This window comes from Rattus rattus, chromosome 6 (assembly GCF_011064425.1).
Source record: "Rattus rattus isolate New Zealand chromosome 6, Rrattus_CSIRO_v1, whole genome shotgun sequence".
Lineage (NCBI taxonomy): Eukaryota > Metazoa > Chordata > Mammalia > Rodentia > Muridae > Rattus > Rattus rattus.
The window spans coordinates 92,609,878-92,632,152 of record NC_046159.1 but is presented as its reverse complement, the minus strand read 5'-3'; the positions used below and the strand labels follow the sequence as shown (position 1 = coordinate 92,632,152).

The 22,275-nt window shown below is 41.9% G+C and overlaps 3 non-coding genes across 3 annotated transcripts; 2 read left to right on the top strand and 1 right to left on the bottom strand.

Annotated features, from left to right (window-relative positions):
- The first annotated feature begins 8,204 nt into the window (after positions 1–8,204).
- On the top strand, positions 8,205–8,276 carry Trnac-gca. The gene has a single exon. It is a non-coding gene; the product is annotated as a tRNA-Cys (tRNA).
- A 906-nt stretch (positions 8,277–9,182) lies between these two features.
- Positions 9,183–9,254, top strand: Trnac-gca. The gene has a single exon. It is a non-coding gene; the product is annotated as a tRNA-Cys (tRNA).
- Positions 9,255–21,994: 12,740 nt separating this feature from the next.
- Trnac-gca lies at positions 21,995–22,066 on the bottom strand. Its single transcript has one exon. It is a non-coding gene; the product is annotated as a tRNA-Cys (tRNA).
- Positions 22,067–22,275: the final 209 nt, after the last annotated feature.

Sequence of the window (22,275 nt, the reverse complement as noted above, 5' to 3'; positions counted from 1 at the left end):
CACATCTGATGGCCATGTCCTCAGGAGTGACTAGCATTCTCCTGCTCAAGACCTAGCTGAGGCAGGAGGCTTCAGCTGGAGCTGTTTCAACCCTCAACTCAACTAAAACCCACATGCAGCACAATGATTCCTTGGTGGCCTTTGGAGGAGCTGCATCAGCAGAGCAGGGACAGAGAATGCTGACACTATGGCCTCTACCTGAGCCTTCAAACCTATCACCTCTAAACAAACTTGTTTGTATATATCTTTTATTGAATATTTTCTTTACTTACATTTCAAATGTTATCCCTTTCCTGATTTCATCCTTTCCTCCCTCCCCCTGCCTCTATGAGAGTCTTCCCCAACCTACCTACTCCCTCAGATCTCCTTGCCCTGCTATTCCTCTACAGCAGACATTGAACCTTCACAGGGTCAAAGGGCTCTCCTCTCATTGATGCCTAATCAGTCCACCTCTACGGCATATGTGGCTGGAGCCATTGGTCCATCCATGTGTACTCTTTGGTTGGTGGTTTAGTCTCTGGGACCTCTGGAGGATCTGGTTTGTTGCTATTGTTGTTCTTCCTATGGGTTGGAAACCCCTTCAGCTGTTCAGTCCTTTTTTTATTGCATATGTTTTACTTACATTTAAAATGGTGTCCCCTTTCCTGGTTTTCCTTTCATAAAGTCCCAATCCCCTTCCCACCTCCCAGCCCTGACATTCCCCTGCACCGGGGGGGGGGGGTCCAGCCTTGGCAGGATCAAGGATTTCTCCTCCCATTGGTGCCCAACAAGGCCATCCTCTGCTACATATGCAGCTGGAGCCATGGGTCTATCCGTGTGTTCTCCTTGGATGGTGGTTTAGTCCCTGGGAGCTCTGGTTGGTTGGTATTGTTGTTCTTATGGGGTGGCAAGCCCCTTCAACTCCTTCAACCTTTTCTCTAACTTCTCCAATGGAGACCTCATTCTCAGTTCAATAGTTGGCTGCTAGCATTTGCCTCTGTATTTGTCATGCTCTGGCAGAGCCCCTCAGGACAGCTATAACAGGCTCCTGTCAGCATGCATTTTTTAGCAACAGCAATATTGTCTGGGTTTGGTGGCTGTATGTATATGGGCTAAATTCCCAGGTAAGGCAGGCTCTGAACAATAATTTCTTCTGTCTCTACTCCAAACTTTGTCTCCATATCCCTATGAATATTTTTGCCCCCCTTTTAAGAATAACTGAAGCATCTGTACTTTGGTTTTCCTTCTTCTTGAGCTTCATGTGGTCTGTGGATTGTATCTTGGGTAATCTGAGCTTTTGGGCTAATATCTACTCATCAGTGAGTGCATACCATGTGTGTTCTTTTGTGACTGTGTTATTTCACTCAGGATATTTTCTAGTTCCATCCATTTGCCTATGAATTTCAAGAATTCATTTTTTTGATAGCTGATTAGTCTACATTGTGTAGATGTACCACATTTTCTGTATCCATTCCTCTGTTGAAGGGCATCTGGGTTCTTTCCAGCTTCTGGCTATTATAAATAAGGCTGTTATGAACATAGTAGAGCATGTGTCTTTGTTATATGTTGGAGCATCTTTTGGGTATATGCCCAGGAGTGGTACAGCTGGGTCCTCAGGTAGTAGTAAGTCCAATTTTCTGAGGAACCTCCAGACTGATTTCCAGAGTGGTTGTACCAGCTCCCACCAACAATGGAGGAGTGTTCCTCTTTCTCCACATCCTCACCAGCATCTGTTGTCACCTGAAATTTTGATCTTAGCCATTCTGACTGGTATGAGGTAGAATCTCAGGGTTGTTTTGATTTGCATTTCCTAAATGACTAAGGATGTTGAACATTTCTTTAGGTACTTCTCAGCCATTTGATATTCCTCAGCTGAGAATTCTATGTTTAGCTCTGTACTCCATTTTTAATAGGGTTTTTTAACTCTCTGAAATCTAACTTCATTAGTTTTTTGTATATATTGGATATTAGCCCTCTATGGGATATAGGATTGGTAAATATCTTTTCCCAATCTGTTGGTTGCCATTTTGTCCTAACGACAGTGTCTTTTGCCTTACAGGAGCTTTGCAATTTATGAAGTCCCATTTGTGCATTCTACATCTTAGAACATAAGCCATTGGTGTTCTCTTCAGGAAAATTTCCCTAGTGCCCATGTGATTGAGGTTCTTCCCCACTTTTTCTTCTATTAGTTTCAGTGTATCTGGTTTTATGTAGAGGTTCTTGATCCACTTTTGACTTAAACTTTGCACAGCATGGTAAGAATGGATTAATTTGTATTCTTCTACATGCTGACCTCCAGTTGAACCAACACCATTTGTTAAAAATGCTGTCTTTTTTTCCATTGGATGGTTTTAGCACCTTTGTTAAAGATTACGTGACCACAGGTGTGTTGGTTCATTTCTGAGTCTTCAATTCTATTCCATTGATCTACCTGCCTGTCTCTGTACCAATACCATGCAGTTTTTATGATGATTGCTCTGTAATATAGCTTGAGGTCAGAGATGGTGATCCCCTGCAGAAGTTCTTTTATTGTTGAGAATAGTTTTCGCTATCCTGGGTTTTTTGTTATTCCAAATAAATTTGAAAATTGCTTTTTCTAACTCTATGAAGAATTGAGTTGGAATTTTGGTGGGGATTGCATTGAATCTATAGATTGCTTTTGGCAAAATGGAGCATGGGGCATCTTTTCATCTTCTGAGATCTTCAATTTCCGTAAGAATTTTTACGTTCTTGTCATACAGATCTTTCACATGCTTGGTTAGAGTCACACTGAGGTATTTCATATTATTTTTGACTATTGTGAAGGGTGCCATTTCCCTAATTTCTTTCTCAGCCTGTTTATCCTTTGAGTAGAGGAAGGCTACTGATTTGTTTGAGATAATTTTATATCCAGCCAAATAACTTTGTTGAAGTTGTTTATCAGGCTTAGTAGTTCTCTGATGAACCTTTTAGGTTCACTTAAGTATACTATCATATCATCTGCAAATAGTGATATTTTGACTTCTTCCTTTTCAATCTGTATCCCTTTGACCTCCTTATCTCATTGTTCTGGCTAGGAATTCAAGTACTTTATTGTATAAGTGGGGAAAGAGTGGGCCGCTTTGTCTAATCCCTGATTTTTGTGGAATTACTTCAAATTTCTCTCTCTTTCAAATTTCTTTCATTTTGGCTACTGGTTTGCTGTATTTTGCTTTTACTATGTTTAGGTATGGGCCTTGAATTCCTGATCTTTCCAAGATTTTTAAAATGAAGGGGTGTTGAATTTTGTCAAATGCTTTCTCAGCATCTAATGAGATGATCATGTCTTTTTTCATTTCTTGGAGTTTGTTTATATAGTGTATTATGTTGATGGATTTCCGGATACTGAACCATCCCTGCATACCTGGGATGAAGCCCACTTGATAATGATGGATAATGGTTTTGATGTGTTCTTGAATTTGGTTTGCAAATTTGGTTTGTTGAGTATTTTTGCATTGATATTCATAAGGGAAATTGGTCTGAATTTCTTTTTCTTTGTTGCATCTTTGTGTGGTTTAGGTATAAGTGTAATTGTGGCTTCATAGAAGCAATTGGGTAGTGTTCCTTCTGTTTGTATTCTGTGGAATAGTTTGTACAGTATTGGTGTGAGCTCTCTATGAAGGTCTGATAGAATTCTCCACTGGGCTTTTTTTTTTTTTTTTTTTGGTTGGAACACTTAATAACTGCTTCTATTTCTTTAGGAGTTATTGGACTGTTTAGATGGTTTATCTGATTCTGATTTAACTTTGGTATCTGATATCTGTGTAGAAAATTGCCCATTTCATCCAGATTTTCTGGTTTTGTTGAACATAGGCTTTAGCAGTAGGATCTAGTGATTTTTTTTTAATTTTCTCAGATTCTGTTTTTATGTCTCCCTTTTCATTTCTGATTTTGTTAATTTGGATACTCTTTCTGTGCCTTCTAGTTAGTCTGGCTAAGTGCTTATCTATTTTGTTGATTTTATCAAAGACCCAGCTCCTGGTTTTGTTGATTCTTTATATAATTCCTTTTGTTTCTACTTGGCTGATTTCAGTCCTGAGTTTGATTATTTCCTGCTGTCTACTCCTCTTGGTGTGTTTGGACTTTTATTGTTCTAGAGCTTTTAGGTGCGCTGTCAAACTGCTGACATATGCTCTCTCTAGTTTCTTTTTGTAGGCTCTCAGAGCTATGAGTTTTCCTCTTAGCACTGCTTTCATTGTGTCCTATAAGTTTGGGTATGTTGTGCCTTCATTTACATTAAATTCTAAAAAGTCTTTAATTTCTTTATTTCTTTGTTCACCAAGTTATCATTGAGTAGAGTGTTGTTCAACTTCCAGAATATGTAGACTTTCTGTCATTTTTGTTGTTATTGAAAACTAGCCTTAGTCTGTTGTGATTGGATAAGATGCATAGAAAAATTTCAATCTTCTTTTATTGGTTGAGGCCTGTTTTGTGACTGATTATATGGTCAATTTTGGAGAAGGTACCATGAGGTGCTGATAGAAAGGTATATTCTTTTGTTCTAGGATGGAATGTTCTATAACTATCTGTTAAATCTATTTGGTTCATAACTTCTGTTAGTTTCTTTATGTTTCTGTTTAGTTTCTGTTTTCATGATCTATTGATGAGAGTGGGGTGTTGAAGTCTCCCACTAGTATGTGTGCTTTGAGCTTTAGTAAGGTTTCTTTTATGAATGTAGCTGCCCTTACATTTGGAGCATATTCAGGATTGAGAATTCATCTTGGTGGGTTTTTCCTTTGACGAATATGAAGTGTCCTTCCTTACCTTTTTTGATAACTTTTGGTTGAAAATTGATTTTATGCGATTTGAGAAAGGCTACTCCAGCTTGTTTGAACCATTTGTTTGGAAAATTGTTTTCCAGCCATTTACTCTGAGGTAGTGTCTGTCTTTGTCACTGAGGTGTGTTTCCTATATGCACCAAAATGCTGTGTCCTCTTTATGTATCCAGTCTCTTAGTCTATGTCTTTGTATTGGGGAATTGAGTGCACTGATGTTAAGAGATATTAAGAAATAGTGATTTTTGTTACCTGTTATTTTGGTGGTTAGAGGTGGGATTATGTTGGTATGTTTCTCTTCTTTGGGGCTTGTTGCAAGAAGATTATTTTCTTGCTTTTTCTATGGTGTACTTTCCCTCCTTGTGTTGGAGTCTTCCATCTATTATCCTTCGTTGGGCTGGATTGCTGTAAAGATATTATGTAACTTTGGTTTTGTCATGGAATATCTTGGTTTCTCATCTATGTTAATTGAGAGTTTTGCTGGATATAGTAGCCTGAGATGGCATTTGTGTTCTCTTAGGGTCTGTATGACATCTGTCCAGGATTTTCTGGCTTTCATAGTCTCTGGTAAGAAGTCTTGTATAATTCTGATAGGTCTGCCTTTATATGTTACTTGACATTTTTTTTCAGAGCTGGGAACCGAACCCAGGGCCTTGGGCTTGCTAGGCAAGTGCTTTACCATTGAGTTAAATCCCCAACCCCTGACATTTTTTTCTTAGTGCTTTTAATATTCTTTGTTTTGTGCATTTGATGTTTTAACTATTAAGTGACAGGAGGAATTTATTTTCTGGTCCAACCTATTTGGGGTTCTGTAGGCTTCTTGTATGTTTATGGACATCTCTTTCTTTAGGTTAGGGACGTTTTCTTCTATAATTTTGTTGAAGACATTTACTGGCCCTTTAAGTTGTGAGTCTTAGCTCTGTTCTTTACCTATTATCTGCAGGTTTGACCCTCTTGCTGTGTTCTGGATTTCCTGGATGCTTTGGGTTAGGAGCTTTTTGCATTTTACATTTTCTTTGACTATTGTGTCAATGTTTTTATGGTTATCTTCTGCTCCTAAGATTCTCTATCTCTTCTATTCTGTTGGTGAGGCTTGTGTCTATAGCTCCTGATCTCTTTCCTAGGTTTTCTATCTCCAGGGTTGTCTCCCTTTGTTATTTCTTTATTGTTTCTATTTCCATTTTTAGATCCTGGATGGTTTTGTCCAATTCCTTTACCTGTTTGGTTGTGTTTTCCTGTAAGTCTTGAAGGGATTTTTGTGTTTCCTCTTTAAGGATCTCTACATGTTTACCTATGTTGTCTTGTATTTCTTTAAGGAAATTATTTATGTCCCTCTTAAAGTCCTCTATCATCATGAAATGAGACTTTAAATCCAAATCTTGCTTTTCTGGTGTGTTGGGATATCCAGAATTTGCTTTGGTGGGAGAACTGGGCTCTGATGATGGTAAGTAGTCTTGGTTTCTGTTGCTTAGGCTCTTGTGCTTGTGTCTTGTCATCTGGTTGTCTCTGTTGTTAGCTGGTCTTGCTGTCTCTGACAGTGGCCTGACCCTCCTGTAATCCTGTGAGTAGCACTCTTGGAGACTGGTTTTCTCCCAGTGGGATCTGTGTACAAAGAACTGTGGGACCAGGTCAGCTCTGGACGAAGGCAGAAACTGGAAGGGTCCTGTCCCAGACTGCTCCTGGGTTTGTGTGTTCTGAGGGCTCCAGGCAGGTCCCTCGGAGTAGAAGTGTTGGTCTTACCTCTGCTCTCAGGTGTGTCAGTACTCCTGGTGACTGGCTTTCTGCTCTGGGCACAGGCAGAGAAGGGAAGTATCCTCTCCCTGACTACTCCTAGGCTCCTGTGTCCAGAGGACTCTAGACAAGTTCTTCTTGGGGCCAGGAATGTGAGCAGAAGTAGTGGTCTTCCCAGAGCTCTCAGGATTGTCCACATTTCTGAGAGTCCAGCTCTATCTTCCACAGGATTTGGGTACAGAGAAGTATGGGACCAGGTCAGCTTCTGGTGCAGAGTAAGGAGGAAGCAGCCCTGTCCATCTCAGGATGAGACTTGTAGGGTCTGGACACATCTCAACCTGACTATTGCTGTAGACTACCTCCCATAGTTGCACAGCTTTCTGGCCCCACATCTACCCTTTTTTGTTGAATAAGGGAGGAGGTGTCATCATAGTCATCAGCTTCTATGTTGGTAAGGGTTTGGTATTGAACCAGGAAGTGATTGGGAGTGATTTTTGCAATGCTACTTATCTGCCATTTTAGAAATTGGATGAAGCAGGATGCCAGGAGGAATACAGCCCTAATTGCTAATACAGAAACAAGGAGGGGAAAAGCTATCAGAGTGTTTAAGTACCATGGAGTCGGGGTGTTGGGCACATAGCATGCTCTGAAGATCTTGCAGGAGATCTTTGGGCATTCGTATGTTTTCTTCTACCAGCACAGATTCATTAACAAAGAAACAGTGTTCCTCCCACAACACCAGGCAAGTCACTCCCTGTTCGGCAGTCATTAAGGCCAGAATTCTCTGGTTTTATAAAACAACTTCTGCCAGAGAGATGATCTGTCTCAGGAGGGACACAGACTGTCCATGGTGGAATCCATACCCTGGTCAAGCTTATCCTGGAAGTCAAAGGTCACATGGTGTGTTTAGACTGCCTCTAGCAGCTCCCATCACATCCAGAGAGATGGTGAGACCCAGTTAGATGAGCAGAGGGATGAAGATCTCCCTTTTCTTTGGTCCCTTCCCAGCTGTAAAGTGAGTTCTTCAGGCTAGACCCAAGTTCATGACCATGTTAGTAGAATTAGAAATGAGTACCATCTAATGGAGTGGACCTTGCTGCCAATGTTTTTAAAAGTTATGCCCATGACATTGTATATTGGTTTTTCTCCACAACCTGGCGGTAAGAACCTATTGCTGAAGAAAAATATATTTTAAAATACTTTCATTAATTTCATTAATTACTTACATTAATTAATTCGTATTTGGATCCTATTCACCTTCACCTAGGTCCTTTAACTCCTCCTCACAGAGCCATCGACCTCTATACCCCAGGATTTGTTCCTCCAATTTGTGAAGTCCACATGCTTCTGGGTCCCAAGTGTTCCACTGCACTAGGATTGACTTACCAAGAGCCACTCCTTTAAATAAAACAGTCCTCTCTCCCTCAAAAGCTATCAACTGCTTAAACCAGCCCTTTGAGTATGGCTTGTATAAGTGGGTCTGCAGGATGAGATGAATGCAGATTTCCAGCTGATTGTGTTCTGTCTCGGCTGTGAAATAGGATAGGAGGGTGCTGGTCATGAGTTGACAGACAGGTGTACAGAGTTGGATTAAGGCTGGGCCTCACAGGAGAAAGGAGATATTTTAGAGTACTGGGAAGCACACATTAGGAAGTGGCCATATGACTTCAGATATTTTTATGATATATACATAAAGCAGAAGGGGGTATAGCTCAGGGGTAGAGCATTTGACTGCAGATCAAGAGGTCCCTGGTTCAAATCCAGGTGCCCCCTTCTTATTGTCACCTTTATTTACAAGGGATCAGATATGAAGTATTGGTTAACACAGAGTGCATAACATACTGTACTTCCCTGTGCTCTGTATTCTGCTCAAGCCTGATCTCTGTTCTCTTCTCTGACAGGAAATAGTAAGAAACCCATTGTGAGACCCATGCAAGTTACATGTTGTGGCACAGGGCTGCATTCCAAGGCGCTGTAAGGCTCACTCAGTGCAGAAGGTCATAGCAGAGTCCTGTGAAGCTTAGGAGTAGATTCTTCCTCTGGAAACTTTCCATAGATGTCCTTTCAGGAAGTCCCTTCAGAGCTCCCTATAGGGTGCTCCTCAGTTCCACTTCCCCCTAGCTTGTACTTTGGCTCCTGCTCCTTCTGAGGAAAGATTTTGATCCATGAATTTGATACCTATTTATACTAAGACGCTGAGGAAAAAGGGGAAATGATTTATCTTTCTTTGTGTCTTCACCATGGCTGATAAGTGACCAGAGCTAATGAACTCCATGAATATTATTGAGTGAATAAATGATGGAGTGAAGTAATGAGCACTGTCCTGATGTCCTAGAGGATAAAGTTCCCTCTGGACTGAAGGTTGGCTAATGAAGACCCAGAACCCACAGCTCTTGATTTGGCCATTTTAGAAGTTAATCATGAACTGAAGGAAAACACCACAGTTATGTGTCTTTCTAGACCTGAGAGAGATCGACCTGCAGCACACTCAGAGAGAGGGGTGCATTTAGGTGGGCTAATCAAACTTGAGAGGAGAAGGGAGAAGGGCAAACTCAAATAGAAAATTACTGGCAGGTTCAAGATCAGTAGAGGAAGCAGTAGATCATAAAAACATAGCAAGCCTGGGTGTGGTGCCATGCTTGAAGAGGTGCTAATGAGAGGCTACCTTACCTACAAAGTGGGGGTATAGCTCAGGGGTAGAGCATTTGACTGCAGATCAAGAGGTCCCTGGTTCAAATCCAGGTGCCCCCTTGCTTTAATATGATTTTGGTACTGAACTTATGAAATCCACCTTAATTGGGTCTTCAATGAATCCATGATATATTCATTAGTTGAAGTTTCTTGAATGAACTGTATAGCCTCCCTCTCTGGGCTGCATAATACAAGGTAAATTGATGTCTTCAATGAGTATGACTTAGCCTTAAGAGAACTTAACAGAACTCCCAAACAAAGGGACAAACTTTTAAGACTGAATCTCCGCACCCTGACCCCACATTTGCACAATGATCAGAAACAGAAAATGATGGAAGGACAAAATACAAGAAAATTTCTCACAAAGAAAGATGTGGGCTTCCATCCTAACTTTCTGCAAGTACTCATCAAAATGAATGAACTCCACAGGGAGTATCAAAGAATTTTAACACCAAAGGGAAGATCTTAAAACCCTAGGCTACAAAGTACAGATGATATATACATCATCATGGTAGTTAACTTTTCAACAGACATACTTGAAACTAGGAGATAAGAAGAAATGTTTGTGGCTCCAGGACACCGCTGACTAACAACTGAAAGAGATGCATCCCTTACCTGGCACTGGGATGTCTTATTTGACAATTTATGGCTTCTTGAAGAGCCTAATCCCTGAGTAGGGCAATTCCAATTGCCCTGGTGATTCTGAGATCCCCAGGACATTATAGGGTACTGCCATTGCTCTCAGATGCCTACCAGCACACACTCACTAAATGCTACTGGTGAAGACACCAGACATATCAGGCACGGGACATGGGGAACCAAGAAGGTACTGACCAGGAAGCTTCCTCCTTGTCAGCTGGCTTGGGTGGAACTAGAGAGTCCTTTGTGAAGTCATCAACAGCTGTGGACTCTGTGAATTGCAATAATGACCTGCATGGCCAGTTATGAAGCTGAAACCCCCTTTTATTGGGTTCAAAACATATGGCAAGTGGGATAAGGTAGGTGAGAAGCAAATGTCCTTAGTCCCTACTCAATAAAACCTAAACCAGATCCTCTGTGAACAATACCTTAGGATGACATACCTGTATCTCTTAAAAAGCTCTAGGGATGTTTCAGATACACTTCCTTATACCTATTAATTTTATATAAGCAACTCCATGCTACAGATGTGAAAAAACATTGGTTAAATCAGAGCCAAGAAAGACACAACTCATAATGACCAAGCCATAGCACAGTTTACATTAATGATTCATGAACTCTTGTGCCAGCCTTCCTGAGCAAGGATTGAGTAGCTTTAATTGTCTCCCATCTTCCTCCCTCTTGGTCTCCATTTGCCAATCCATCGATGTATCAGAAGAAATAACATGAAGAATGGCTTCCACTCTCGGAATTGTGGAGAAGTAAGAACCAGAGAGTGGATGGTCTCAGGAGCATGACATGGCCAGCAGTGTGGCCAACAGGGTACAGTCTTGAGTCAGAAATTGCATGAACTGTAAGCAATTGTTCTACTAGTGACTTATGCCCTTGTACCTGTGTAGACTCTCCTCATTAGCACCTGATCCATGTACTGCCTCACCAGGGATACACTGTGACTTCTGATCCCCAGTGCCCGAGGGAACCTGACTCACCACTAATGAAAATTAGTATTCAAGAGAGATAGGGGCGGTGGGGAAGAGAGTGGAAAACCCAGGAGTACAGACATCCTGAGGCTGCAGGACATACTGCCACCTCTGCACACCTTGACCAACAATCCTGATCCAAGGGGAAACTGCATAGTGCCTCTGGACAGAGGGATATAGGAACAGAGAGCTGCTGGTAACCACAGTTCTGGTCTGTGCCTAGGACTGAACTGATTCCGCCAAACATCTCCCTTAGAGAGGAAACCCTTAGAGAGGAAACAAAAATCACTGAAAGAATTACAGGAAAAGACAACCAAACAGGTGAAAGAATTGAAAATGGAAATAGAAACAATAAAGAAAGCACAAAGGGAGACAACCCTGGATATAGAAAACCAAAGGAAGAGACAAGGAGCCGTAGACACAAGCATCACCAACAGAATACAAGAGATAGAAGAGAGAATCTCAGGGGCAGAAGATACCATAGAAAACATTGACATAACTGTCAAAGATAATGTAAAATGCAAAAAGCTCCTAGCCCAAAACATACAGGAAATCTAGGACACAATGAGAAGATCAAAGCTAAGGATAATAGGTATAGAAGAAAGTGAAGACTCTCAACTTAAGGGGCCAGTAAATATATTCAACAAAATTATAGAAGAAAACTTCCCTAACCTAAAGAAAGAGATGCCCAAAAACATACAAGAAGCCTACAGAATTCCAAATAGATTGGACCAGAAGAGAAAATCCTCCCATCACATAATAGTTAAAACGCCAAATGCACAAAACAAAGAATATTAAAAGCAGTAAGGAAAAGTAAGCATATAAGGGCAGGTCAAAAAGAATTAACCAGACTTCTCACTGGAGACTATGAAAGCCAGAAGATCCTGGACAAATGTCATACGGACCCTAAGAGAACACAAATGACAGCCCAAGTTACTGTATCCAGCAAAACTTTCAATTAACATAGAAGGAGAAACCAAAATATTCCATGACAAACCAAATTTATGCAATATCTTTCTACAAGTCCAGCCCTACAAAGGATAATAAATGGAAAACTCCAACACAAGGAGAGAAACTATACCATACAGAAAGCAAGAACATAATTTCTTTGCAATGAAGCCAAAAAGAGACAAACAAACATAATTCCACCTCTAAAAATGAAAATAACAGGAAGCGACAATCGCTATTACTTAATATCTCTCAACATCAACAGACTCAATTCCCCAATAAAAAGACATAGACTAACAGACTGGATACATAAAAAGGACCCAGCATTTTGCTGCATGCAGGAAACACACCTCAGTGACAAAGACAGATACTACCTCAGAGTAAACAGCTAGAAAACAATTTTCCAAGCAAATGGCCTGAAGAAACAAGCTGGAGTTGCCATTCTAATATCAAATAAAATTGACTTTCAACCAAGAGTCATTAAAAAAGATAAGAAAGGACATTTCATATTCATCAAAGGAAAAATCCACCAAGATGAACTCTCAATCCTAAATATCTATGCTCCAAATACAAGTGCACCTACATTCATAAAAGAAAACTTACTAAAGCTCAAAGCACACATTGCACCTCACATGATAATAGTAGGAGATTTCAACACCCTACTCTCATCACTTGACCAATCATGGAAACAAAAATTAAACAGAGACATAGAAAAACTAACAAGTTAAGAATCAATTGGATTGAACAGATATTTACAGGACATTCCATCCTAAAAGAAAAGGCTATACCTTCTTCTCAGCACCTCATGGAACCTTTTCCAAAATTGACCATATAATCAGCCACAAAACAGCCCCCAACAGATACAGGAATATAGAAATAATCTCATGCATCCTATCAGATCACCATGCACTAAGACTGGTCTTCAATAACAACAATAATAATGACAGAAAGCCCACAAATACATGGAAGTTGAACAATGCTCTACTCAATGACAACTTGTGTTGTAATAATATAAAAATAAAATAGGTATTGTTGTCTATTACCCCGCTAGGTCCGCATCTCGGTGTTACAAGATATCTACTAGATATCTTGGCGGAAACACATCCCAGCTGCGCACTTTCCTACATTCAAACCCTCACATAAAAGAACACACAACACAATAATCTTTGACCCAATTGATAAGATATAATTGCCCACTGAAACATACAAAGCCCGGTACCATCCATCCCTTGAGAACATTAATAACAACCTGTAAATACACAGAGCAGAATCTTAACATCACCTGCCATCTTGTCCTGCCATGGTTTCTCTGCCCCTCGCTCCCTCCTGTCTCTTCCTTTCTCCCTCATCTCCTCCTCTTCCTTCAAACTTCTCTCCTACCCATCCTTCCTTCTCCTCCAATGACAGGCCTCCTTCTATCCTGTACCTGCCCCTCACCTGTACTTTACAAATTCAATGGGGAGGTGGTTCTGGTGAAGTCACCTGAGTTCTGAGTCCCTGACTAGGCAGCTGTCCTAGGGGCAATCTAATTAGCATCAAAATACAGATTACTTCAGGGCAAACCACAACAAAATTGGTCAAGGAAGAAATAAGGAAATTAAAGACTTCTTAGAATTTAATGAAAATGAAGATACAACATTCCCAAAGTTATGGGACACAAGGAAAGTGGACCTAAGAGGAAAACTCATAGCTCTGAGTGCCTGCAAAAAGAAACAGAAGAGCGCATATGTCAGCAGCTTGACAGCACACCTTAAAGCTCTAGAACAAAAAAGAAATAAACCCAAGAGGAGTAGAAGGCAGGAAATAATCAAACTCAGAACTGAAATCAACCGAGTAGACACAAAAAGGACTATACAAAGAATCAACAAAAGGAGGACCTGGTTCTTTGAGAAAATCAACAAGATAGATAGCCCTTGGCCAGACTAACCAGAGGGCACAGAGAGTGTATCCAAATTAAGAAAATCAGAAATGAAAAGGGAGACATAAGAACAGAATCTGAAGAAATTAAAAAAATCATCAGATCCTACTACAAAAGCCTATATTCAACAAAACTGGAAAATCTAGAGGAAATGGACAATTTTCTAGACAGATACCAGGTAGCAAAGTTAAATCAAGAAGAGATAAACCATCTAAACAACCCCATAACTCCTAAAGAAATAGAAGCAGTTAGTAAAAGTCTCCCAACCAAAAAGAGCCCAGGTCCAGATGGTTTCAGTGCAGAATTTTATCAAACCTCCATAGAAGACCTCATACCAATACTGTCCAAACTATTCCACAAAATTGAAACAGACGCAGCACTACCGAATTCCTTCTATGAAGCCACAATTACTCTTATACCAAAACCACACAAAGACCCAACAAAGAAAGAGAACTTCAGACCAATTTCCCTTATGAATATGGATGCAAAAAATAGTCAATAATATTCTTGCAAACCGAATCCAAAAGCACATCAAAAAAGTCATTCACTATGATCAAGTAGGCTTCATCCCAGGCATGCTGGGATGGTTTAATATATGAAAATCCATCAATGTAATTCACTACATAAACAAACTCAAAGATAAGAACCACATGGTTCTTTATCTTATTTCATTAGATGCTGAGAAAGCATTTGACAAATTCAACACCCCTTCATGATAAAAGTCCTGGAAAGAACAGGAATTCAAGGCCCATACCTAAACATACTAAACGCCATATACAGCAAACCAGTAGCTAACATTAAACTTAATGTAGAGAAACTTGAAACAATCCAACTAAAATCAAGGACTAGACAAGGCTGCCCACTCTCTCCCTACTTATTCAATATAGTACTTGAAGTCCTAGTCAGAGCTATCATATAGCAAAAGGAGATCAAAGGGATACAAATTGGAAGGGAAGAAATCAAAATATCACTATTTGCAGATGATATGATAGTTCTTAAGCAACCCCAAAAGTTCCACCAGAGAACTACTTAACCTGATAAACAACTTCAGCAAAGTGTCGGGGTATAAAATTAACTCAAATGAATCAGTAGCCTTCCTCTACTTAAAGGGTAAACAGGCTGAGAAAGAAATTAGGGAAATGACACCCTTCACAATAGTCCCTAATAACATAAATTATCTTGGTGTGACTTTAATCAAGCAAGTGAAAGATCTGCATGACAAGAACTTCAAATCTCTGAAGAAAGAAATTGAGGAAGATCATCCATGCTCATGGCTTGGCAGGATTAATGTAGTAAAGATGGTCATTTTGCCAAAAGCAATCCTCAAATTCAATGCAATCCCCATCAAAATTCCTACTCAATTCTTTATAGAGATAGAAAGAGCAATTTGCAAATTCATTTGGAATAACAAAAAACCCAGGATAGCGAAAACTATAATCAACAATAAAAGAACTTCTGGGGGAATCACCATCCCTGACTTCAAGCAGTATTACAGAGCAATAGTGTTAAAAAAACTGTATGGTAATGGTACAGAGGCAGGCAGGTAGATCAGTGGGACAGAATTAAAGACCCAGAAATGAGCCCACACACCTATAGCCACTTGATCTTTGACAAAGGAGCTAAAACCATCCAATGGAAGAAAGACAGCATTTTCAACAAATGGTGCTGGTTCAACTGGAGGTCTGCATGTAGAAGAATGCAAATCGATCCATACTTGTCACCATGTACAAAGCTTCAGTCCAAGTGGATCAAGGACCTCCACATCTAACCAGATACACTCAAACTACTAGAAGAAAAAGTGGGGAAGAGTCTTGAACACATGGGCACTGGGGAAATTTTCCTGAACAAAATACCAATGGCTCATGCTCTAAGATCAAGACTTGACAAATGGGACCTCATAAAACTGCAAAGCTTTTGTAAAGCAAAAGACACTGTCATTAGGACAAAACGGCAACCAACAGATTGGGAAAAGATCTTTACCAATCCTACATCTGATAGAGAGCTAATTTCCAAAATACACAATGAATTCAAGAAGTTAGACTCTAGAGAGACAAATCAGCCTATTAAAAAATGGGGTAAAGAGCTAAACAAAACATTCTCAGCTGAGGATAATCGAATGGCCAAAGAGCACCTAAAGAAATGTTCAACATCCTTAGTCATCAGGGAAATGCAAATCAAAACAACCCTGAGATTCCACTTCACACCAGTCAGAATGGCTAAGATCAAATACTCAGATGACAGCAGATGCTGGTGAGGATGTGGAGAAAGAGGAACACACCTCCATTGTTGGTGGGATTTCAAACTAGTACAACCACTCTGGAAATCAGTCTGGAGGTTCCTCAGAAAATTGGACATTGCACTACCTGAGGACCCAGCTATACCACTCCTGGGCATATACCCAAAAGATGCTCCAACATACAACAAAGACACATGCTCCACTATGTTCATAGCAGTCTTATTTATAATAGCCAGAAGCTGAAAAGAACCCAGATGCCCTTCAACTGAGGAATGGATACAGAAAATGTGGTACATCTACACAATGGAGTACTACTCAGCTATCAAAAACAATGACTTAATGAAATTCATAGGCAAATGGAATGAACTAGAAAATATCATCCTGAGTGAAGTAACCCAATCTCAGAAAAACACACTTGGTATGCACTCATTAATAAGTGGATATTAGCCCAAAAGCTCAAATTACCCAAGATGCAATCTACAGACCACAGGAAGCTCAAGAAGAAGGATGACCAAAATGCAGATGTTCCCACTCCTTCTTAAAAGGGGGAAAATATTCATAGGAGGGGGTATGGAAGCAAAGTTTAGAGCAGTGACTCAAGGAATTCAGAGCCTGACACACATGTGGCCCATATCTATACAGACACCAAAACTAGATAAGATAAGAAGCTAAAATACACATGCGGAAAGAGACTGGATATAGATCTCTCCTGAGAGACATATCCAGAGCACGTCTAATCCAGAGGTCAATTCTAGTAGCAAATCATTGAACTGAGAACAGGACCCCCTTGGGGGGAATTAGAGGAAGTATTGAAAGAGTTGAAGGAGCTTGCAACCCCATAAAAACAACAATGCCAACCAACCAGAGCTTCCAGGGACTAAACCACTACCTAAAGACTATATATGGACTGACCCAGGGCTCCAACTGCTTATGTAGCAGAGAATAGCCTTGTTGGGGCACCAGTGGAAGGGAAAGCCCTTGGTGATGCCAAGGTTGGACCCCCAGTGCAAGGGAATATGGGGGGGGAGGGCAATAAGGGAATGTATAGGGGGAATACCGGTATGGGGGAGGAGGAGGGGAGGGAATGGAGGCTTATCTACAGGAAACCGGCAAGGGGAATAACCTTTGACATGTAAGTAAAGAAATATATAATAAAAATTTTTGAAAAAAAAGAGAGAGATAGGGGCATTGAAAATTCCCAACACTGGTGATGTGTGTGCGTGCTTACAATTGCATGTGTGTGTAGGGATGAGTGTGCATGTATATGTGTGTATGCGTGGATATCTCTGTGGGTGTGCAAGTATCATGTGTTTGTGAGGGCATGTGCTTACCATGGAGCACGTGGGGAGGTCAGAGGAAAGTCAGAGGTGTGAGCTCTCACCTTCCGCTTTATTTGAAGCAGAGTCTCTCTTATTGCTTGAGACACGGATACATACTCCAGGCTAACTCTTCATGATCTTCCAGAAGGATTCTCCTGTGAACGCCCATCTTCCTGTGTGACTGCTTGGATCACATCTATGTTCCTACATGTCTGTCCTTTTCATGTGGGAAAGAAAAATACACATACGACACATAGCCACCTTAGATTCTCAGGCTCGTGCAGCAAGTGCTGATGTCTGCTGAGCCAGCACACTAGACAGCATTATGATAATTTGATTATTGTTTTCAGTTTCAGTTTTATGCAACCTATCCACCCTGCAGAAATAGCTGAGGCCACTACACAGTGGAGGGGTCTGCATTCTCTCTGTGTGTCTTCAGCAAAGCCAGCTGACTGTGGAGCTGTCCATGGTGCTCGATGGAGCTCCAGCCCTGTCAGGCTCTTAGCTTTTCACAGCACTATAGCAAAGGCTGCCTGTGAAAAGTTCAGGTCTTTTGTGGGAATAAATATTGTTCTGTGCAGTGAAACTTCAAACACTAAAGCACAACTGCCACCACACAGATCCTGACCGTTTAGAGCAGGTGTCAGCCAACACCCACCATTGGATGCCAATGAGCAGCCTGGAATCCTGGTGGCTTGTGTGCTTCACCCCCACAGCTGGGATTCACAATCCCCAGCTCTGGATGATCCACTGGAGTCCTCCAGTTGATGCAGAAGTCAGCTCACTCTTTATCCCCTTGCCTTAGGGACTTTACCTGCTGCCCACTCCACAGGCTGTGCTGGCTTCTTTCCATACACGGTTCTAATGCAGAAACCCTTTCTTTCCACTGAAGTTGCCATGGCCTAGGATTAGGGACCTCATGTCCCCTTCTAAATATGATGAAGACTTGGTCCACTGAAAGATCAGAGATCTAAGGAACACACACACACGCACACACGCACGCACGCACGCACGCACGCATGCACGCACGCACACACACACACACACACCAGCTGGGATGCACCTTACACTGCTGACCAAGCAGATGGGTGATGACAGATCTCCTCCCTCTGCATGGTGAATCCCAAGCACTGGGGTGTCTTCTCATACACAAACTGTATGTGGTGTGAGGGGAACCTGGTAGGGCACAAGTGACCAGGACAAGGTAAACACGGCCCTTATCCTGATGTCTGAGGCTGTAAGCAGTCATTTTGTCAGAGAGTCACCTCACTGTGAACTTTAAACTCTGAACAGAGGAATCATAGGCTGAAGAACAAAGTAAGAAGAAAGGGAACCAATGTAAGAGAATTGTCCCCCAAGAAAACAGAGACTGGAGGGTGGAAACCTGAGACAGGGCTGTGGGGCTGGAGCCTGGGGCCATGCTTGATGCTTTAGACCTCATGTTGCTTTGTAGAAGGCACAGGTTTGATTCCTAGCACACACTTGGCATCTCTCAACAATCTGTAAGTCCAGTTCCAGAAGGTCTGAAATGCTTTTCTGGTTACCTTGGGCACCAGGAAACCACATGTTTTACAGACAAACATGCAGACAAAACAGCCAAACTCATAAAATGTAAAAAATAAAAAGACTGAAGGACAGGGTTTGCTGCCACACAATGGGGAGAGTGAGTCACTGACTTAGCCTCAGAATAGCTCAGCAGCCTCAGATTCAGGCTATCCCTCCACAATGGAAGGTTTATGGAACAACTAATTAAGACCTTCTGAAATAGACACAGATAATTAGACATTGATGGGACTCTCACTTATGATTGATAACTGATGTTTGCAAAGCACAGCTATAGGGTTCTAGGAGAGACAGTGTTGGAGGTGACTGGAAAGAAGAACACTGAAGAGAGGAGACAATCATAGGCTTGTAATGAAGAGACGCATCAGCAGGAGTCTGCTGGATTTGAACTGAGAACCCAAGTCTGTAGTCCAATAGTCTAACCTGAGCTACACCCTTGTGGCGTGAGGTTTCCCTGGTGCATCTCACCTGTGAGACCCTGATTGGATCCCATAATATATATGTCACTGAACCAGAACCATCACCAGCTGACCAGACTATTTCCTGTTCAGCTCCCAGAGGCCATTCATTCATTTCACAGTTTCTTTTCCACCACGAATCACAATCTGAATTCCTACAATAAGCCAGAGCCTCTGCCTTCTCCTCAGTCAGGACCTGTGGATGTTGGGAGCAGGTCAAGGAACCAAGGCTTGTCAGCAGAGCTCCCACATCATAAGGTTCCAGTGATGTGACTCCATTTGTCACAATGCAGCTCAGTGACACATATATGGACCCATTGGGCTTCTGTGGGACAGGCTTCATTCTTCCTGGATGCTCTTTTCCATAAAGAGAATTTACCAGGCATCACTTCAGTCAAATCAGTCTTCATAAGGGGCATCCAACTACATTGCCAAGATGTAGCTAACGGGAAGGCTCTGGGTTCTCTACTTCTGTGAACTGATTTAGTCAAGGCCTCCTGCCATGGAGAAAGATCTCTTTCCCTTTTTCCAACAGCAAAGTTCTATCTGCATTGTCTCTGAAATCTCCTTCTGAACCACTCAGTTCTCATGGGACGTCAAACCTTCTCATAGAATGCATGGCAAGAACAGCCTGTCACAAATAGTCACACCGTCATTGCTTTACTCTGAAGTTTAGCCTTTCAGCTCTGCAAGTTCATATATATGTCCTACTGGGTCATCATGACAGCCATGTTATATACTTTCATTACTATTCCCTACATTTCCAGCAGTGAGCATCCTATAGGTCCTGTACTTTGGAATCAAACCAGTCAACCCAATGGATGTTTCAGTCACATTCTAATGTACCAATCTTACAAAAGGAACAAACCATCTTCCTAAGCAGAAAGAGCCCTCCTCTGGCATCTCCTCAACAGCTGACATTAGCGAGTTAGTGGCTTTAAAAGTTCAGCAATCCTCTGCTGATGCCTTCTGCCTCCTACGAGTCTTTGACTTCAGGTAGTATTTCTCCATGCAGGCACGGCCTCAGACTCTGTCCACTCTCATCTTAGCCTGCCAGAGTCTTGAAATTCAGAATGCAGTTCATCGTTCAATGGGCACCTAGACCACACTGGACCATTGCTCACTGAGTGGGGAGGCAGGGGTTACTGGAAGAAGGTATGTCATACTTTCATTTCTGCTGCTGTGATAAAATGCCCTGAAAGGAGGCAAGTGAGGGTGAACAGGCTTAAAGTTAACTCACAATTTCGGGCCCTTATTTCAGGAAAGTCAAAGCAACAGGAATGATAAGCAGTTGGTCATATCACTTCTATGGCTAAGATCAAAGAAAAATGAATGCACGCATGCTTGTCATGGCTAAGCTCACTTTCTGCACTCACACAGTCCAGCATACCTGCCTAGGGAACAGTGCTGGGTCTTCATAATCCATTGCCTTAGTCATCAACACAATCCCCTCCAGACATGCCCATAGGCCAACCTAATCCAGACACTGTATCCTTCATTGACTGCATTTCCAAGGTGAGTCTACATTGTGTCAAATTGACAATTAAAACTAACTATCCAGTGAGGATGAGGGAAAGAATACAGATGGAGAGGTAAAAGGGGAAAAAAGGTAGACAGAACTCAGCAGAGGTTGCAGTATACTAACAATGTATCTTGGGGGTTCATCCTTTGAGCCAGTGGATGCTTATCAGTGTAACCAATCGCAGTGAATAAGCATCCACTGGCTCAAAGGCTGGTATTGGGTCGAGGAAAAGGACTGAAGTCCCGAGGGCCAGCAGAAAGAATGGAAACAGGTGACCTCAGGAGGAAAGAGGTAGGGAAGACCCTCTATAATGTACCACAGACCTGGGGAATGAGACCCTAAATGAACGGGGAGAGGGAACTTATTGAATCTACCTCCAGCAGAAAGACAGGGCATCAAGTGAGAAATGGGTTTGCTATCCCACAGCCAAGGTCTGACCCATAACTCTTCCTGTCTGAAAGAAATGCGGGGATGGAAATGGAGAAGAGTGTGAGGAAACGAAGGTCCAGCGACAGCCCAAAGTGGGTTCCAGCTCAAGGGAAGGTCCCAAGATCTGACACCATTACTGAAGCTATGGGGTATTCACAAAAAGGGCCTACCATGACTGTTCTCCAAAAGTCCCAACAAGCAGCTGAAAGAGACAGATGCAGATATGTACACCCAACCAACTAACAGAAGCTGCTGACCCCTCTGGTTGAATTAGGGAAAAGCTGGAGGAAGCTAAGGAGGAGGGCAACCCTGTAGGAAAACCAGCAGTCTCAATTACCCTGGACCCTTGAGATCTCTCACACTGAATCACAAACCAAGCAGCATACACCAGCTGAGATGAGGCCTCCAACACATATACAGCAGAGGACTCTAGGTCTGCATTCAGTCAGTGAGGATGCGCCTAACCCTCAAGAGACTGGAGGCCCTAGAAAGTTTAGAGGTTTGGTGGGGTGAGTGGGGTGGATACATCCTTGTGGAGATGGGGTGGGGAGTAGAGAAGAAAGGGAGTGCCAGGGGGTAGCGCAGGGAGGAGGTATAGGATGTGGAGACCCTTGCAGAGTGAACCAGGAGGAGAATAAAATCTGGAGTGTAAAAAACAAACAAATAATCAATGGCAGTAACTGGGAGCATAATAGCATTGATTCTAGAGGCCTCAGCTAATGAAGACTTTCTAACATCATGGGTGGCCTGCCTAAGAGGAATGGTAAGTCAGTAACCAGACATAAATAAGGGGGCACCTGGATTTGAACCAGGGACCTCTTGATCTGCAGTCAAATGCTCTACCCCTGAGCTATACCCCCACTGGTACCAGTGTACACAGTTAATAATTGTCATCTAAGTGGTGATCTAGTAGGACTGACTATAAAGTTAAATTACAGATGCTCACAGGCCTATATCCCAGAAGCTGCCAGACCTGACAGGTGAGATGCCTCCCTTAGCTCTGCAGCTTTCCAGACCTGTCCTTGAATAGCATCATCAGCCAAGGAAATGGAGAGGAGCAGCCTGCAGA